The sequence below is a fragment of the Arvicola amphibius genome, chromosome 2 (assembly GCF_903992535.2).
Source record: "Arvicola amphibius chromosome 2, mArvAmp1.2, whole genome shotgun sequence".
NCBI classification, from domain to species: Eukaryota; Metazoa; Chordata; class Mammalia; order Rodentia; family Cricetidae; genus Arvicola; species Arvicola amphibius.
Window position 1 is genome coordinate 103,657,865 of NC_052048.2, and position 13,404 is coordinate 103,671,268.

The following is a 13,404-nucleotide window of genomic DNA, read 5'->3' on the forward strand; positions in this document are numbered from 1 at the left end:
GTCCCACCATTTCCCTTTTCCAAATCACCTAACTGGATAATAGATGAAACATTTAACAATCACCTACCACCTCAGCTTGAAAGTATGCAGGTTACTCTTCCTGTGGGCTCCTGAGGAGGGACGGGTGTGCCAGGTGACATCCCCAGGTCCCTCTATGTCTCTGTCCTTTTTTTTGGTTTCTTATCAATACTGTGGCATGTACAGAGATGAAGAGCTGTGACTATCACTTGTGGGGCTCCTGGGCAGGAGCTGGTTAGAAGTTGGCTCTGTGTGGTTAGAAGTTGGCTTTATCTACCCAGGGCCTCCACACAGTGGCCAATGGCTGATGTGATGGAATTGAGACACCATGGCTTCAGACTTCATGGCATGATGCTGCTATGGCTGTTCCCAGCGCTGTTGCTTTACTTGATATCGTACACTCCGGTGTCAGTGCCTGTGCACATGTGTGCCTGTGTGTGCATGTACATGCCTGTAAGGAGGCATGGATGCTCTGCAGTCAGTCAGCTCACCTGATTAAATCCAATCCAGCAAAGTGTATTAAGTAGCCACCCTGCCAGGCTCCAAGGATGATGGGTGAGTGTCAAGAGACCTGGCTTTGAGGAGTCATGGTCCCTAGGGGAGACCTAGAACTTAACAGTCTCCCATGACAGGATGGGCTGTATCACACCCTGGACCTGTCATGAGTGTGTACTGTGTCTCAACATGAAGCAGCGAGTCCTGTTTGTTAGAGAACCAAAGAGGGACTCACCTGGAGGTATCACTTGGAACTGGTCACTGTGGGACCAGTCTGTCACTATCAGCCACAGTCAAGCTGTGTGGGGCTCTGGTGGCTTCAATGCTAGCTCCAGGGAATTGGTTTTCATGGCTGGTATGTTTCTACTTGGCCACTGGCCACTTGCTTATCCAGAGGAGCTCTAAGTGTGGGTGCCACCTCAGTCTCCCAGGCGAAGGAAAACCAAAGAGTCCTTGAGCTACAGGAGTGAGCACGTCTGCGCTGTCACTCCACTGCCTAAGTAGAGTCTCGCAGAGTTCATGTCACACAGCGATAGCGTTCCCTGATTAGGCCTCGGTGTGTGGACATGGGTGCCAGGTATATGCATACATCCAGAAGCACAGCGGCAATGGAGGGCAGACAGAGGATCCCATGGCAGGTAAGCCATTGCTTAGAGGGATAGTCCTATCCAGACGGTTCCCAGCTTGCCTGAGAGTGAGAGGCCTAAAGGTTGCTCCCTTGACTACCGGCATGCTGGCACTCTTGTCACACACCACCAGAAGGACATGCCACAGCTGTGTGCACTGTAGGAGACTGGGCATCAGGGTGCATGCTCAGGTGCCCTCTGCCCGTGTGCACTCTACAAAGGCTGACTCAGTCTGTGTGGCTCATGTTGGTGACTGTCCTCAGATTCACCTGGAGTGCTCTTGGTTGTGACCTTTCTGTTGTTGTTCAGAGTATCTCAGCTTCTTAGTGTTCCAGTGTGTTGTGCATTTTTTTTTCACGTTTGCTTGTTTTGAGTCTTACTTTAAAATAATTATAGCTCCACCAGCTGTTGTAGGAATGTCCTGGGAACTCTGAGCACCCTTCTTTCTTGAATTCCTATGGTATCTGCATGATTTTTAGAACACTAGTGACTGCACTATCCCTGGGGGTTTCACAACAAGCCTGTGACTATGTGTGGGAGTTCCATTCCCAGTACCCCATCATTGGAAGCAAGCTCTTTGAATGGAAATGCCATCTTAGAGTTACTGAAAGTTATGTGGCAGGACTTTGACATGGAAGCATGGTACTTACTTTAAAAATAATGACTTTTATGGTAAAGTAATGAGGGCTGATAATGTCCCTCAGCCCCCACTTTCTCTGCACTGTTGGGACAGAGGCTCCATGCTGAACTTAATGGAGTTGTCAGGCGACCAGTAACTGTTGCTAGTAACTTTCTGACTCCGCCTCCGCTCCGGAGAGGTCCTGCGCTCCACTCTCCCCATGACATGGCATCGTCACTTCTATGCTGTCTTCTTCCCAGCAACCAGTTCCAGCCAGTGTTCTCTGCCCCTGCTTACACTCATGCTCTCCTCATGCTCTGCTTAGCCAGGGATAAGGCTGTGTCTTCAGCACCGTGGACAGCACTGGACTCCGAGACTGGGCATGAATCATTGCAAGTGTATGACACAGCCACTGAGTCAGCGTCCTTTCTCCACTGATCCCGTGAGAGGCCCTGCCAGTGTTCTGTAGCCTGGGGAGTGAAGCAGAGTGCAGAGGTCTGCTGACTTCTTCGAGGACTGCTGGATTTGTAGCAGAAGCCTGTTTGCTTCCCAGCCACGTGAACATCAGCATCTATCATCACTTGGGGTCTGGCTGTTGTTTCAGGTGTTAGGAATCTTAACCTCATCAGAATAGACTTCCAATGCACTCACATCCTCCAGTGGAAAGCAGATACAACACGACAGGCTTTAGGGGAGGCCCCACTACCTTTTCTAGAATGTTTCTTGTCCCCATTAAGATTCATAGGTGGCTTGCTGTTGCCCTGGAGGAGGCAGAGAGCCCTGGAACTTCAGGTCCAGAGCCAACAGTCTACCACATTCTCACTATGGTCTTCTTTTTTTCCCCATGGGTTGGGTGTTTGTGGGATGTATCCTTTCCAGCTCTAAGTTAGTAGGATCTCCTGACACTAAGTGCTGTCCAGAGTGAATGAAGACCCTCCTTCCTGGTGCCTTTGCATGGAATGGACCTTCCATCTGTTCTGGCTGAGGCAACTGGACAAGTGATCTGTGAGAGAAATAGTCCCTGTGTTTCTTTCCCAGCAAAGGATTGGAGGCTACCCAGTTTCATTCCTTTGTGGGGAGGCAAGTTAGCAGACAGGCAGCCTCTGAATGGATGTGGATCCATCACTAGGGGGTGTTTTGGCCAGATATTGCCAGTCTGCTGTGACATTTTGACCATTTTTAGTGTGTCACACACTGTGAAATATCAGACTGTGTGCAGCTGCATTTGGATAGCAGGGATCTACATAGTATAACGAGCAGAATTCTACCTTGTCACTAGTGTGAGAATGGAGACCAGAAGAGGTGACCAGCAGCGTCACATTTCTGAGTCCATTACACACTTTTACCCTGTAAGAGTAGATGAGGACTATCTACTTTCTTATTATTCATGATTTAGTGTGATGAATATTTTGCCTGCACACATGTCTTTGTATCACATGTGTGCCTGGTGTCCACAGGAAGAGGGCAGAAGAGGACTCACTGAAACTGGAGTTGCAGATGGTGTGAGCCACTGTGCGGTTCTAAGAATAGAGTTTGAGTCATCTGCAGGAGAAGCCAGTGCTCTTAAACACTGAACCATCTCCCCAGCTTAAGGATGATCATTCTGAATTCTGCCTTGTATGTTCCATGTAGTTCTCCTTGAGTTGGTGACTAGACTTATGCTTATGTGATATTTTAGTGTGGAGTGGGTGCATTAACTCTGGACCACCATGCTTGAATGCATTGGGTATCTGCCCAGCTGGTGTACCCCATCATCTTCAGGGATCCCAATAAATGGGTGGTTTTCTGGATCCCAGCTTGTGAGAAAGGAAAGAGGTGATGACTTTCCAAGAGTCATATAATGCAGCAGCATCATCACGAGTTTGTGATTGGCCACAGCAGGCTCATTCTGCCACTCTCATCTCCTTTCGATGACCAAGAGGCCTCCAGCCACTTGGTAGTGAGCACTTTGGCCAACAGCTGAAAAGCCAAAACAATACAAAACTCACCACGTCATGTTGTGTGCGCCCCTTGAAGTAGTCCTGTGAAGCACTCTCTTGAGTGATGAAGATCTCCTTCATAGGAGAGCTTGGTTTATTAGCCGTCAGAAGCTTTGGAGATGTGTAGGATAAGTGCAGCCCACTGCGGCATCTTCTCAACTCTTGCATCCAGGATCTGAATTATGTAGGTATCAGTATTAAGCATGCAACTCCATGCAGGCTTTTTTTCTGGCAGCATTCTGAGTGACTGGCATTGCACAGCTAACTGACCCCTGCTTCCTGAGCCAGCTGCTGAAGAAGAAACACCCTCCCATACAGATAGAGTAAATATCACACTGAAATGCCAGCCAGGCCGAGCATGCAGGACACCTGGGAGGACTGGTGTGCGTAGCAAGATGGTGATTAGGAAGTAAAGGGCAGGAGTGGTGTTGAGAGAAGAGGGAGGGGATCCAGAGTGTTTGTCAGGCGTAGAAGACCTGGCCCTGCATCTCTTTCCTTCTCTTCTTTTGGTTTATGTGAGGAACAGTGGGCATCGGCATAGGATGAATATTGTAAGGAGTGAGTTGATAGTTCTCCTAAGTCCTGCACAGCTGCTTGAGGGAAGGGAACACACCTGAGGCTTTCAGAGGTCAGTCAGTGATCACCGCAGGCAATTGTTAGATTGACCACGTTGTTAGAAGAGTCACCCCAGTGTCACTGCAGTTCATAAGCAGATGCGTACGAGCTGATTCCCAACTACTTACCAATATCACACTTGTCCTTTAGAGTGCTGTGTGCTTTGTGCAGGAAAAGGACAGCTCTGCAATGCCAGAGGGCAGTCTGAAATCCGTCGGTGTTTCCTCAGTAACCACTGTCAAAGGAATGTGTCATTGTCTTCGCTCCAGATGAGTGTTAGAAAAGTTAGATATTAAAATCCAGTGTACAGACAGTTTTTCCCGAGAAGAGTCATAGTACAGAAGTCTGAAATACAGTGTAGAAAGTATAGGTCATTGTTCACATCAAAGAGAGATTCATATTCTCCCCAAACTTTAGTTCTTGTTTCCGTTACATATGTAAAGTGTTTTAAGAGTATGTTTCTATTGGTTGTTTTCTGAACTGAGTGTGAACATGGGAGGAAACAGAGAGTATACATTGTGTTCTGTGGAGAGGAGGAAGCTAGTCCATTCTGGCTGTTGCCATCAAGTGCTGCAGACTGGGCACCTTGTAAATGGCAGAATTTCGTCTATCAGTCTTGTTATCTAGAAATCCAATCTTCTGTCTCCCGCTGACCTGGTGTCTGGTGAAGTCCCTCTGTCCAGCTCACCCGTGACTCCTGCCACTGTGTCTTCTTGTATACACAGGAAGACGAGCTCCTAGGGCCATGTTGCCTTTGATGCGGCCGCCAGTGTTTGTGAAGTTCTGTTATTGAAGCTTGAGATCCAGTAAGAATTTTAACCCTAAAGGCATGGTGGTCCTGTGTGTAGGATATTTCTCTGTAGCTGGCACTCCTGACACTGAGGAGGTGAGAGATGAGAAGACAGAGCGCTCACCTGGATGATCGGAGGGGCATCCCAATATCAGTTTGTTCTTTATTTCAAAATTACTGTAATTTAAAAGCTACCTTTGAACTTGCTGAGACCTAGGAACAAGCATCTTTGGAGTTTGGAGTGTACTGTGTCTTTAGAAGGCAGGTGAGCATCCCCTGGGCTTGTTGTGTTCTCTCTGGATCTTAGGTAGACTCCTACAAGTGGAGTGTTGGGCATCCATGGCTTCATAAAGAAGCGGGGACTCTCAGGGCAAGCTCCAGAGCTGGTGTAGATTTTGAATTCCCTATATTAAGATGACCCAAGCCAGCTCTGCTCGTTCAGCTCTCAGGTAGCTGAAGAACAGGCTGTAAGCACAGAGCCCCTCATGCTCTGCCCACCCCTCAGCCTTCCTCCACTCCAGGCAGCAGTGCACCCGGGGGTCGGTGTGGAGAGTTTGTATGCCCACACTCAGTGTACAGCTCCTCTTTGCTCTCGCATGGTGGGTGGGAGAGGGTTTCCCTGCTACAGTCAGTCTCTGGCCATCTTTGGCTGGCAGAAGGCATTTCTCTTGAGCTAGGCGTTCATGCTGTGGAGCTTTTACTTGAGCTGTTAACTGGATGTTACACTCCAGAAGGGAAGAAAATGTCTGACAAAACCACCTTCCCCTCACCTCCAGGCTGTGTTTGCCCTTGGCTTTCTGTCTGCCTACAAGTGGATTTTTTTTGGTTGATGGAGCCATAAGTTTGTCCCAGTGAGATGTCAGAATAAACAGACTTTTAATAACCAAGTCACCTGGTGTCAAAAGTTACATGCTCGCCTGTCAGAGAGTTCCCAGGCAGCATACCAACACAGCTCTGTCACTGGAAGTGTTCCTCATGTCACAGCATAAAGGCCCTGCACCTCTGCAGACAGATCAAAAGGGCTTGTTGACTTTCTCATGTGGCTCTCAAAGCTGCTTTTTCAGTCTTTATAGCACTTGTGTGAGGTTTATTAACCAGGTCTGTGTGCTGTGATCCAAAGAGTTTATTACATTGAATTTATTTTGCAATATTATTTTTAAAAGAGTTGACTTGCATAGACACATTTTTTTTTTTGCCTTTCCCTACTCAGTAAGTAACATGTGGAAAACCTGGCAGCTGTGGCTACCACTTCTCCTGCAGTGGGACCTGCATGGAATACCCCCCCTCCCCCCATAGCTGCACAACCCTTCCACTTCTCTTTCTTGACAATCAAGGGAAGCGAGGAGGGGCATGCATGGTGATTGCAGATTTCAGTTGTGTTGGGGTTGCCGTGGCACTGTCCCTTCCCTAGGTGCTAATGGAGAACCATTAGTTTTGGGTTCACATGCTTAAAAGAAAGTGCCTTGTAGGAGGCATGCTGCTTGTTTGTCCTGGCCGCCCGGCTAGCTCAGTCGGTAGAGCATGAGACTCTTAATCTCAGGTTGATGGGTTCGAGTCCCACGTTGGGCACCAGATGAAGAAGGATGCTTAAAAGAAATCCCACACTAACTCAGAATTGAAAATACTAGAGGGTTATTTATTTAGGGGTAGATTCACAAGTCAATATCCTCTGCTGGAACAGAGAACAGCAAAGAGGCTGGACATGTGCTTTACATCGGCATAAAAAGTATAAGAGGCCATGCCCAAGTGGGCAAGTAACTTAAAGGCTACTGGCGGTAGGAATTCCTACAGCAGTATCTTTTTTGTTTGAACATGAAACCTGATGAATTAGAACCACCATTCTGTTCCTGTGGCCCTTGTTCTCAAAGGACCTCAGCTGTAATGTTATTGGGTTCATGTGTAGTCAGCCCTTGTTTGTGCTTTTTGCACCATGGTTCTATAGGGGCAGAGCACACCCCTGCTGGCCGTGCTGTATTGTATTCTTGACTTTTTAATGTTGTTTATGTCCTCGTTCTTTGGTAGAATGTGATAACAAGTGGGTGATTTTTATGAACAGAAAATAATAAAACTTCTTTTGGAGTGGAAAGGATGGCAGGAACCATAGGCTGTTTCCCTATTTATAGTACTGTTTCATGGTGATGATACACAAGAAGACGGAATTTTCCTTTTTATTGTCTTTTGTGGATTACAGCTGTCATAAACAGTGATGACCTGAGGGAGGCTACCTATAAAACAGCAACAGAGGCAATGGCCATGGGTAAAAATCATTGGTGGTGCATCTCTGTAGAGGCTCTGATAGCCTTGCCCAAGGTTGCAGCTCCATGCTGCCTGCAAGAAGCTAAAATCCATTCTGCCTGTGTCTTTTGTGAGTGCATGCCATAGTGTAAAAGACAACTGGAAAGTAAGAGTTAGAGCTCATCAACAGGGGTGTGTCTGGAAGGACCCACTCTGGGTTCATGCAGTCACTGGGGATCATGGAGGAACCGCTCCTCACTTACACATCCTCCCAGTGAAGTCCCATGCAGTGACCACAGCAAAAGGAAAGCTTGTGGGAGCAGGTGTGTTCTCCATGAGGTGTCTGTCTTCTGCATGTGAATTGTAGGAATCAAGGTTTTCTGAAGGAAGGGACTCAGGGCATCAGTTTGCACTTGGAACATATCTTGTCTGTAGATAGAAGTTTCTGTCCCTCCTGGTTCCACAGCCATTCAGTCCCAAAGAAACATACAGAGGCTTATAGTAATTATAAACTGTTTGGCCTATTAGCTCAGGCTTATTGTTAATTAGCTCTTACAACTTAAATTAACCCATAATTCTTGTCTGTGTTTAGCCATGTGGATTGGTACCTTTTATCAGGAAGGCATTCTCATCTTTCTTTCTCTGCGTCTGGTTGGTGACTGACTCTGCCTTTTCTCTTCCCAGAATTCTCCTAGTGTGGTTGCCCCGCCTATACTTGTCTGATGGCAGCTTTCCTTTGTTTACATTCTATGTGTCACCTGTGTGGTGCTGTGTTTGCTTTGCCTATAGATTCTAATTGGTGAGTTGGAAAAGTTCTTACAGTGTTGAAGTCTCTCACAATGATGACAGGGTTTTCTGGAAGTCTACTGTCAGAGATTCCAAGAAGCCCGACTTCAAAATGGCTTAGTTATTAGGGGCTGGGACTGTGATAGTGGCAGCAGGAAGCTGCTCTATCCTTGACTTGGATGAGGTGGATCTTGTGTATGGTCACTGGTGGTTTTCATGTCATTTCTTCTTACAACATCCCTGATCTCTTCTCCCTGGTCCTTAAGCCTACTTTGGACTTGTCCTAGAAGGAAACATCCAGGAACTTCCTTAGTCCTGCTGGTTGGTTGCTTCCTCCAACTCTCATTTAAAAGATTGACTAGTGAGCCAATAGTGGCACAGTCAATATGACCCTGGAGCACCTGGGACCATGGGTTGGCACCTACATGACTTAGGGTGGATGACTACCCTCTAGAGATCTTAAGCCAAGTGCTGTGAAGGTCACTCTGTTCCAGGACTCCAGATGCACAGGAGAACAGAACATAGCTAAGTGTCTGCACTTTACAGAGCCAAGAACTAAGTGTCTGGACTCTGTTGGTTACTTTCCCTTAGAACCAGTCTCTATGGTGTGTTTCTATAAATGGAGTTGTAGTAACTGGCAAAAATATCTGACAGCAGAAACCTAGGGAAGGAAGGGTTTGTTTTGGCTCTTTGTCTGAGAGTGTGGTCAGGGAAGGCACGACAAGAACAGTTAGTAGCTGTGGTGTCAGGAATGTGGGTTAGGAAGCAGAGACGGATGCTGGTGCTCACTCCCTTTCTCTTTTCTGGTTAGTCCAGGACCCCAGTCCCTGAGATGATGGTTGCCATGGCTGTGGTGATTCCTCCTCAGCTAACACTCTGGGTAGAAATGGCTGGAACACTGACAGTGTCCTTAAGTGTCACTTGGCCCTGATTACAAGGCACACCTGCCTCTGCTGGGCTTTAACCTAGGGTTCCTGGTGAACAGGTGGTGTTGAGACTCCAGCCTTCCTGTAGTGCACAGGAGACAGCCATGGGTCATGGTTAGGAGAAGTGCTCTTCATCTCAAGCCCTGTACATCGAGGCGAAACCTTAGTGCTGTCAACATTTAGTCCGCGTTCTGATGGCTAAGGAGTGATTGCCTGGAGGAAGAATTCGTGTTACTTTTTGGTCAGTTTCCTTATGTTGCTATGATCCACACCCCTAAACTCTGCAGTCATCAGGAAACTTGTTCAACTTTGCCATGTCTGGAACTGACATGACCAGTTGGCTTTGAGCCCTACCTGAGGACTTCAGTTGAGGGACCCCAAGGGTTTTCCGGTGCTGGGCTCTGAACAGGAAAGTCAGATAGTTGTAAGGTGAGAACCTAAGAGCCCAGTCCATTGCAGCTACCTTTGAGGTCCCAGAAAGGCACAGTGCTCCTTGGTTGTTGGTGCATGCAGGGTGTGTATGTGGGAGTGCATGTGAGTTTTCAAAGGATGCCTCTGGTGACCAAGAGTTGCTGCTGCTACCATCAGCACAGGAAGAAGGAGCCAAGGCTGAAGCACTGAGCTGATGCCATGTGTAAGCACATGTTTAATTCCCTGACTCTGAATAGGGAAGAGAACACATGTCGGGCAGGTACCGTACCACTGAGCCAGATCCCAGCCTTGCTCAAGCAGGCCTTGAACTCATGGCCCTCCTGCCTTGGCTTAGCTTCCCAAGAGGCTGCAGTTAAAGGCTTCTGGCATCAGTTGTAGGTACATGGTCACCAAGCAGGCAAAATATGTGTTTATTTTAAAGACAGTGTCTCACAGGGTAGCTCTGGCTGACCTGGAACTAACTATGTAGCACAGGCTGACCAGGAGCTCACCATTATGTAGACTAGGCTGACCTACTGACCTAGAGCCTACTGTATAGCCCAGGCTGGCCTAAAACTCACAACGATCTTCCTGCCTTTGCCTCCTGAGTGCTGGGGTTAAATCATGCTGACATATCTCTCTATTCTCAATGTACTCTTTCAGGGGGATATTTTTTTCTTGCGGGTTTGCATCTCAGCCTTTAACTTGCTAATGGAAATCATTTGTGACTTTCAGTTTCTTAAAAAAAAATGATGTCATTGAAATTCCTCACTCAGTGTTTTGGGAAAAGAAAGCTTTCTTTTTCCTTACAAGTATTTTCCACCTGTGGCCTGCTAAATCCCATGACCTGCGCTCTCTCCTCCAACACATGACTTTTGACTAGAGGCGTGTCGGTCTTCACCCAAGGGAGGTGGCCTTTTGTCCTTTTGTTGGAAGTGAGGGCACTGTGAATCAAGGACAGGGCGTGGGAAAAGGCTGTCATGGCATCTGAGAGCTGTGGGGCTGGGAATGCAGATGCTCGTCAGACAGGGTTGGAGACTGTGCTTCTAGTTAGAATCTGAGGACACGGGATGAACAGGGCGGGCATTCTGTCTCTCCTGTGTCAGGGTGCCAGCCAACCTATCCCTGGGCTGTCTTGGCAAAAGCTTGGGCCATTTTGATTTCCTCTGAACTCCTAGGTGGGTATTCTGTGGTCTAATCAGAAGAGTCTGTCAGTGTGGCCTGACAACCAACACCGTGTGTGCTCACTCCTCCCAGTGGTTGTCCTGAGTGGAACAGGAAGTGTTGCCACCATTCTGAGGATTCCATGCCTGTTCTAAAGATAGCAACAAGGTCAGTGATGAGGAGGGCGCCCACATGTTTGGGACAGTGGCAGCATGAAGGGACATTAAGTGGGTGACTTTGGGTATTTTTACTGAGAAAAGACTGAGCATGCTGAGTCAAATGAGCCAATGAAGAGCCCTGTGGTCCTGCTAATCTCTTTGCTCTGGCAATGATGCAGCCAGCATTCGCCTCCCACTCACTGGGGCCCTCCCGTAAATAAAGTTTTATTACATTGTGCCTGCCAAAGTTTGGCCTGCGTCTCCTGTAAGTGCTTTTATACATCAGGGAGAGCTCTGCTGGTCCAGAAGCCATACTGCTCATGGTGTTGTTCACCATCCAGCCCTCGTGGAGGAGGCTTGATGACACCAGCTCAGGCTATTTGATGCAGTGACTCCTGACTTTGAGGTTTTCTAATTTTTGCTGAACAAACTGTGGATTTTACTTAATGTTGTGAGTTTGTTACAGTTTATTTTCCAGTCGAATAGATTTGATTGCATTCTAAAAGAAAGACTGGTGATTCTCTGGTGCTGTAATTCTTCACCCCCTCAGGCCTCTGCTCACTGAGAATTTACCCCGGTGAAACACTGGTGAAGAATGAGTCCTCACACGTCAGCAAGTGCTTCTGTGAAGGCTGCCTTTTAGAGATGGGTCATAAAGAACAAGGTCACAGGAGAACTGCAAGCAGCCTCTCATGCTTTACAGGATATACGGACACCTCATTGACAAGGAAATGCAAATCAAAGCAACAAATACACTTTTGGGGGAATTGGACGTTCTTAGCACAGTGGCCAGAGTCACGTTTATGACCAAAAATGGAAATACACCTTTGTGGGAAGAGCTGCAGCCACATTTGTCAAACTGGAAATTGCAGTCCCAAGAACTGATTTTCAGCATGTGCTAAAAAGTTTTTCTCCCAGATACCTACTGCTTTATCATAAATCAGTTGTGTGAACAATTGAAAAAATCCCAGAAAACCATCATGTTGTAGTAACCAGATTTTTTTTTAAATATTTATTTATTATGTATACAATATTCTGTCTGTATGTCTGCAGGCCAGAAGAGGGCACCAGACCTCATTACAGATGGTTGTGAGCCACCATGTGGTTGCTGGGAATTGAACTCAGGACCTTTGGAAGAGCAGGCAGTGCTCTTAACCACTGAGCCATCTCTCCAGCCCCTAGTAACCAGATTTTAAAGTCACAGAAATCCTGGGACTGGAGAGATGGATCAGTGGTTAAGAATATTTACTGTTCTTGCAGAGGACCTGGGTTTGATTCCCAGTACCCACTTGGCAGCTCACAACCACCTGTAACTCTAGTTCCAGGGAATCTGATGCCCGTTTCTGGCCTCTGTGATTACCAGGCACTCATGTGGTACACAGACATACATGTAGGCAAAACACCCAGACAAATAAAATAAAAATTTAAAAATATTAAGAATTACAGAAATTTGTATACTGACTTCTGTGGAGCCTGTGGATAGAAGTGTATGTATTGGACCTAGGAGGTTGTCCAGGATATATTTTAAGAAGGAACAGAGGTTGCCCAATGATGCCAGTGGCTGGTGACAATCCTCCAGGGAACCTCTGTGATTGTGTTATTTGTACCCTGCATGTTAGAGATGGCCTAGAGAGCATGTGTCCTGAACAGAGTGTCATCTTAGGTGGGGAGAATCTGAGGGATGCCAGCCTTTCTAAATTCACATCTTTTGACTTGGGCCTTTAACTTTGTGTGTGAAGAATTAATTAACACCAAGGTTCAACAAAGTGTTGCAAAAGCTGGTGCCACCCTGAACTTAATGCCCAGAGGAAGATCCTTAATACCCACTGAGCACTGGTTATTATTTGTTAACAAGATTTGTTAGATGTGGGTGGTTATGTTTTCTGAACTACTGAAAAGGAGAGAGGACAGTGCTGGCAGGGGGCACCTGGGAACAGAAGGGATGGTCAGCTGAGCTTGAAGAGCAGGGAAGCCAGTGCCCAAACACACAGCAAGTCTTTGTGCTAAGCCCTGAAGGCAGCAAGATGAGAGATACAGGGAGAGGGAGAGAGAGAGAAAGAAAAAGGGAGAGAAAGAGGTAGAGAGCACATGCTCCAGGTGGGTTCCAGCCACCAGGGTTAAGATAACAGAAAAGGTGAACTTTTAAGTGAAATAAATGTCTCTAGACAAATGACGGTGGAGTCATGCCGGGTTCTCTGGCAGAAAGAGCTGGGGGGTGGGCAGAGCTGGAACCACAGGAATCTTCCCTGGGGCTGAATGGGATGGTACATTTTTGACTCAGCCCTCTCCCCTGGGCACTGGGGAGAAACACACCCACTGAGTCTAGAGTCTGTCAAAGCAGGAACTCATTTAATGGTGTCAGGCAGGGACTTATATAGGGTTGTGATGGGGTGGAGAAGCTTGGGATGGCTTGAGGTGGAGTAAGGAACAAGGGCCAATAATATTCTTCCACGCTAGTGGTGGCTGGTCAGAGGCCGGCCTAAGTTGGGTAGCCAGAGACAGGTCTCCAAACTCGAGTTAGGCTCAGGAAGTTACACTAGGTCTCACCAAACTCAAGTTAAGCTTAGGAAGTTACAGGCCCA

The 13,404-nt window shown here is 47.3% G+C and overlaps 1 protein-coding gene across 1 annotated transcript in view; it reads left to right on the forward strand.

Annotated features, from left to right (window-relative positions):
• The window catches only part of Eipr1 (EARP complex and GARP complex interacting protein 1), a 104,395-nt gene that overhangs the window by 66,487 nt on the left and 24,504 nt on the right, over positions 1 to 13,404 (forward strand). The gene's annotated exons all lie outside the window — the stretch shown is intronic.